The sequence below is a fragment of the Mirounga leonina genome, unplaced genomic scaffold (genome assembly GCF_011800145.1).
Source record: "Mirounga leonina isolate KUSES-001 unplaced genomic scaffold, KU_Mleo_1.0 Mir_129, whole genome shotgun sequence".
Classification (NCBI taxonomy): Eukaryota; Metazoa; Chordata; class Mammalia; order Carnivora; family Phocidae; genus Mirounga; species Mirounga leonina.
The window spans coordinates 48,358,682-48,365,471 of NW_023270323.1; the positions used below are offsets into that span (position 1 = coordinate 48,358,682).

Genomic DNA, 6,790 nt, shown 5'->3' on the forward strand with positions numbered 1-6,790 from the left:
AAGGAAGGAAGGAAGGAAGGAAGGAAGGAAGGAAGGAAGGAAGGAAGAAAAAGATGTCCACTCCTCTAACTGGTCTTAGTTAATTTAAGCTTAGGGAAAAAAGCACCTTAGAACCTACAGGTCAGCTTGGTGAACATACTAACCGTGGAGGGAAAACAGTAGGTGGGTGGTTTTTTTTTCTTTGATTTATTAATAACTATCAAATAATAATTTAGAAAGAACTGACTCAGCTCAAGCTGCCCCACCATGAAATCACCCTTTTTTGGACCAGCACCTGTATTATGAGGTAGGTGACTGAGTTGTTTTCAGACTCCTCACAGTTTCATTATTTGCCTCCAAACACAAATTTACTTTTTTTTTCCTTCTATGCAATCCAGGTGTAGAGACCATCTGCATCTAAGTTATGGTGAAGCTGCCTAGACCAACAAATTTAACTTTCATGACATGCTCACAATCCCCCATGCCTCCAGTTCCCGAATAATCACAAATGCTACTGCCCAGGGTGAAATCTTCATCAAAATATCTATGTGCCATAGAGATAAAGTAAACTCCATTCAAGTGAACAAACATCTACAGAGCCCCTACTATGTGTAAGATTCAGTGCGGGGTGCTGGAGCAGGTTGGGAACACAAAGAGGAACAAGATGGAATCTCTCACTCAGAATGGTTAAAATCAAGTGAAGGAGAAGGACATGCACATAAAGGAGATGCTCCGAATCAGGACTTATTTACAGATTTCCCTTGAAAAATCCTGGGACACGGGAGTCAGGTGAAAGGGAAGTGTGTGCAACCATTTTACCAGTTAAAATAGCCCCTGAGCCTTGACATGGATTCTCTCATAATGTTCCAGGGAGACTCACTGGCTTCCAGAAGGCCCCACAGACCAGTAGCATCATCTGACGGCCATCCTCATCATTGTAGACTCAGAATCCTGTTATGCGCCTGACACTGTGTACTGAAGAAAAGCACAAAGACCAAGACAGATAGATTTCCTGTCCTCACAGCACCTATGTCCTAGTTGGGTGGGGGGGTGGGGAGGGCAAACAAAACCATTCAAATAAATGCACTAATTACAAATTGTAGTTATTATTACAAAGGAACCACAGAAGAAGCTGAGCTAGGCAGCAAGACAATATCTATGTCCTAGAGGTGGTCCAGGAGGGCCTCTTTAAGAAGCTAACATTTAAGCTGAGACTGCAGCCATGATTCTCAGCCCTGGCTGAAAATTAGAAGCATCTGGGAAGCTTAAAAAAAAAAAAAAAAAATGCCAGTAGCTAGGCTCCACCCCTAGAGATTCTAGTTTAATTTGTCTGCGTGGGAACCTGGGTATTAATATACCCTCCCACCCCATCCCGATCATTCTAATGTTCTGCTACGGCTATTGCTCTAATAGAGAGAGACCTGGAGAGGGCAGGAGGAAGGACCTTCCAAGCAGAGGCACCTGTATGTGCAAAGTCCCTGAGATAGGAAAGAGTTTGCCATGTTCAAGGGAGTGGAGGAGGATGGCTATTGTCTAGAGTGCAGCAGTGGTGGGCATAAACACTGCCAGATGAATGTTCTCGGGGATGGACACACACTCTCAAAGCCCGTAACAGACTCTTACAGGAACCCAAGTGTCAATTTGTTAATGTGCAGGAAGAACTCAATCTGCCAGGTGAGATCCTTGAGCTCTCTGATGAGTACGTTATCTCCTTCTAGAAAATTCTCTGTCAGTTCACCATCATGATATTTATTATTAGGTAAGCCGAACACAGGGCTTGTGGATCCTTTAGTTATTTACCTCTGGTTTTGTTCATCGAAAGATTTAGGGCGGCTTGTAAAGATACACACATCTTAGGAAGATCAAACCAATTAAAAATACGAAATGAAATGATGACACTGAGAGAAACGAAGACAGAAATTCTAAAACCAGAGGTGAGGTTGATACAGAAAAGATGTGCCATGTGGTTCTAAGCTTTTAAGCCACCATATGAAACGACAGATTCCGCCGCATCAAAAATTGAATGCCCTCCTCAGTAAAATAACTGTATTATTGCTCAGGATGCTGAGCCTAGAGAGGAACTTGGCCCCTGGATTCTCACAGAGAGGACACCACGGCTGAAATGAAACACTGTCTTACACCAAACCCAGCCAGTGACAAGTTTTGTGCGGTGGTTCCTTGCCCTGTTTCTCAGGGTAGGCTGATTTCATCTCCCCAAAGAGCTGACTGAAAGCAATCCCGGGGTGCGAGGAGGGGAGGGTGTGCCGGAAGGTGGTAGTTCATAAGGGGTGCACTATCCCTCATGCTGCTGTGAGGTGCCAATTTAATGCAGAGATGAAGATCAATTGCAGATTTTCTTCAGAAAATGGGGGCTAGAAGGGTTTTCTCATCCAACTTTCTAAAAAATTGGGGGCGGCAAAGGGTTCAAAATCGGTCATACTTCCAGCAAGAGACCCAGGGGTTTTCTGTGTCCCAGCGTCCCTTGAGACAGTGGGGGGAGCCGGGCAGGGACAGCAGCCTGCGTGGACAGCGTCCTCCACCTGCCGTAGAAGGTGAGGCAAGACTCTGCCCTTTGAGACACAAAGTAAGAGGTGCCACAAGCAGGAGGCCTCAGGCCTTGTGCCTTCTCTCCACAAAAGGACACACGTACTCCCCGGGTCAAGCCAGGTGGGGTGTGTCCGGAGGTCCAAGCACTCCCAGCGCATCCTGGATGGTGCTGGGAAGGGCATTGCCGTGTCTGGCTGCGAGACTCCCTTTTGCCTCGTGGCGCCCTGGTTGATCCCCCCTCTTCTGGGGGACTGGCTCGCTCTGTGAGCGTGATTGTCGTTTCTGGTGTTCTCGTGTAGACTCTGGGCTGCCTCCTGCTCCTGTCGCCTCTTCCACACCTCTAACCTCCACGTACAGTTTAATCCAGGGGGGTGGGTTTCTTGCTGGGGGTGGGAGCGGGTTGGGGACAGCGACCTAACTTTCTTCCTTTTCTGGAAATCTCTTTTTTTTTTTTTTTTTTTTTTTAAAGATTTTATTTATTTATTTTGAGAGAGAGAATGAGAGACAGAGAGCATGAGAGGGAGGAGGGTCAGAGGGAGAAGCAGACTCCCTGCCAAGCAGGGAGCCCGATGCGGGACTCGATCCCGGGACTCCAGGATCATGACCTGAGCCGAAGGCAGTCGCTTAACCAACTGAGCCACCCAGGCGCCCTGGAAATCTCTTTTTGATTCTCTCCCAATCTCTCTCTCTCTCTCTCTGTCTCGCTTTTGCCCCCAACTCTGTTAATAGACAGGGGTCGTGTTGAGGGGCGGAAGCAAATGACTTAAAATACACATACACACCACACGCTCACAGACACACACACACACACACACACACCCAAACTTCTCAGGGACGGGGGTGGTGGGGGCTATCTTTCTGAGGCCACAGAGTCCGGCCTTGGGACCGAGGTGGGGTAAATCCTGGGGAATTCAAAGTGGCTGGCGGGAAGGAAGCTATGGTTATGGGGTTCCTAATAGGGAACTGACCCTTGTTATAAGCCACATTCTGGGAACCGGCCTCCCATGAACTCCCACACCAGCATGTTGACACTGTGAGAACCCCCACCAAACAGCCTCGTGAAGCCCGGTTCCAAGGCCCTCGAGGCCCAGGGCCTGGCCTTGCTCACTGGTGTCTCTCAGGCATTGACTAGTCTGTCACGCAAGAACCATTTGCTGAACGATAGATTGGTTCTCTCATCTAAGCCTTGCAATAGCTCAATGTGGTAAACATTTTAAAATATGGTTTACAAGCCAAGGAGACCTCAGCTGGTTGAATGAAACTCTATGGCCTATGAAAAGCAGAACAAAGATTTACCCCATCCGGCTGTCCTGGTTCTTCAGGCCATGTCTCCCAGCAGGGCGAGAGCTGGGTCACTGTGGATGGGGAGGGGCAGCCAGAGCCATTTTCTCTCTTCCTGGTGCCCCTCCTCTGAGATTCCCAGGCAAACGCAATCCAAACGCAAGGCCAAGGTTTGCTTTCTCAAAACACCTTTGTTTGAAATGCCCTCTGCTAGGGCAGACGCACGGTTTATTTTCTCTTTCACAGTCTGAACAAGGACCTCTTTTACTGAGGATTTTTATGTAAATAACAAGACAACCATCTGTGCACCCTGGATTCATGCATAAGTGGTATTCTTGCCCATTGCAAAGGCGCTTTGCCATTTCTTCCAAAGAGAACTCTTAATTAAGACAATGGTATTCATAATGAACAGTAAAATCTTGGGAACCTTGCGATATCAGTCATTTACTAAATTATTTCTCCCCTGGGTCTGTAAGATGCCTTCCCCCTTCTTCTTACCAGTAACTTAGTAACTGAAATGATTTAGATTTAGTGGGTAGCTTTTAATGTTTACACAGACCCTCATCTGTGATATGCCACTAATAAGATAAAATACTGCAGTGGGTTCTGAAGATGGAAAATATGTACTAAAACCTTGTCTAAATGCTTCGAAACCCAGGACATTAGTCATACTGTAATTATTCTTACCCAGCTCCCCACCATGTGATAACTGTATTAAGCCAAAACACACATTCCTTCTGATTGAGAGATTTCATGACAATGAAATTTCATGTAAAATGTTAGCCCTTTGTAAGAGAAAGAGCTGAATTCTGATGTACAATACATCGGTGCAAAATACATTCATGTAAAACGCCCTTTAAAATTCTAAATATGAAGACATCTTAGAAATGCCCCAGGCTTAGACATCAACTGCACAATTTCTTCCTGACGCTTTTTAACTCCTTGTAACAACAGCCACCCTCCGCAGATAAGAATATCATTTCAAACATCTCCTCGCTTCCCTCTTACTGCCAGAACCGTCATTTCCCCCTCTACTCTTCTCATCGTCTATCTTCCCTCCGACTGTTTTAAGGTAGCAGGCTGCCTTTGGTTTTAGTGAGCAGGAGGTTCTCTGAATTCTCAACTGCTCTTTTTACCTGCGTTTGTTTGCTTGGCCTAACTGCGTGACTCTAGCAAACACTGACATCCAGGTTCTTTTTACTATAGAGCCATCATTCATAACAATGCAGGCTCCCCTTGCAGAGGGTGACAGCACCCAAAGGTGTCATTCAAGCTCTGGCTCCAAAGTTAATGGTGCTTTTCTTTCTTCAGCTGTCGGAACAGAGCTCATGTGGTCAGATGACCATCACCCTCCAAAGCGGTCGCTCAGTAGCTGGGGCACTCTTCCTATGCTGCAGGCATTCGTCAAAGCACTTTGAGAGCCTTCTTACAATAAATATCCTTCTGACCCGGTTTAATAAACCACAGAAGAAAACCAGAATCACTACACTCTGTTCACAACATGTTCTGAACCCCAAATATAACCTGGCTTGTTGACCCACCTTATTCACTGGATGAAGCTCCAAAGGGCTGTCTCCCCAAATCACATCCACCCGGAAAGGACAAAGATTTGCTATCATTTGAAGAAAGGTAAAAGAATGCGCCTCGGGCTCAGAGCAAATCCAGAAGAGGAGCTTGAGACGTGATGTCAGAGCCGGGTCTTTGGGTCAAGTGCATTAAACTCCCAGGGGACCCCTGCAAAGAGCACAACATTCACTCTGAGGCAGAAATGCTGGTTTGTTTAAAAAAGAGGAAGAAGAAGAAGGCCATCACTGCTTCTGCTCACATTCATATTTTACCCGTTGATAGGGATCTTCAGTTTGGGCACAAACATCACAGGATAACTGCAACTCAGCACACCTGCTCAGAGCGGGGGTTGCAAACGTTTCAGTTATGAGGCAGAGACCAGTGAGTGTTAACTTGCCATCTCTTCAAAATAACAGATCTCCGGCACAGTTCTGGAGGGAACAGGTTGAAGCCTGTACCCAAAGGCAATCTGAAATTTTGGAGAAAGTGTAAATTTGAATTAAGACAAAAAAAGATTCAAAGCCCATCCCCATTTAATTGCAAGGACGTGGCCCTGATCTTCCCGTCTGGAAGATAGGTGTAATAATATCTATCTTGGAAGGATTTTATAAAAAAGCTGTAAAGTCCTTGAAATATAGTAGATGCTCATTATGTGGTGGCTATTACTAGCCACTCCTGTTTTGGACTTTTGCCTTCTGGAGTTTTTTCCTCCACCCCTATCCTCTCTTCGACTAACAAGTGTTAAATTTCATAATTTGAGAAGATTTGCCAGTGCCCAGTTCTGGCTGAAGGAAGTCATGCAAGCTTACATATCACGCATAGGATTCTAATGTCATGTGTTTATTGTCTCAACAGTTGAAAAGGATCTAGAATTTTAATCTCTACTCCCACCATGGGCTTGAACCCACAACCCCAAGGTCAAGAGCCACATGCTCTACCAACTGAGCCAGCCAGGCATCCCAAAGATCTAGAAATTTTAAAATCAAGTTCCTCTTTTTTTTTTTTTTTTAAAGATTTTATTTATTTGTCAGAGAGAGAGCATGAGCAGGGGGAGCAGAAGGCAGAGTGAGAAGCAGGCCCCCCACTGAGCAAGGGGACTGATGCAGGACTTGATCCCAGGACCCTGGGAACATGACCTGAGCTGAAGGCAGACACTTAACAAAATGACTGAGCCACCCAGGTGTCCCTAAAATCAAGTTCTTTTTTTTATTAACATATAATATATTATTTGTTTCAGGGGTACAGGTCTGTGATTCATCAGTCTTACACAATTCACAGCGCTCACCATAGCACCTACCCTCCCCAATGTCCATCACCCAGCCACCCCATCCCTCCCACTCCCCTCCACTCCAGCAACCCTCAGTTTGTTTCCTGAGATTAAGAGTCTCTTATGGCTTGTCTCCCTCTCTGGTTTCGT

The 6,790-nt window shown here is 45.9% G+C and overlaps 1 protein-coding gene across 3 annotated transcripts in view; it reads right to left on the minus strand.

Moving 5' to 3' along the window:
- The window catches only part of RHOH (ras homolog family member H), a 49,791-nt gene extending 43,448 nt beyond the window's left edge, over nt 1–6,343 (minus strand). For 2 of the 3 annotated variants that reach the window (XM_035005094.1, XM_035005091.1), the window contains exon 1: nt 5,349–6,343. The gene's annotated coding sequence lies outside the window, so the exon portion shown is untranslated. The remainder of the gene's footprint in view (nt 1–5,348) is intronic. The other variant, XM_035005093.1, reaches the window with a different exon arrangement.
- Nucleotides 6,344–6,790: the final 447 nt, after the last annotated feature.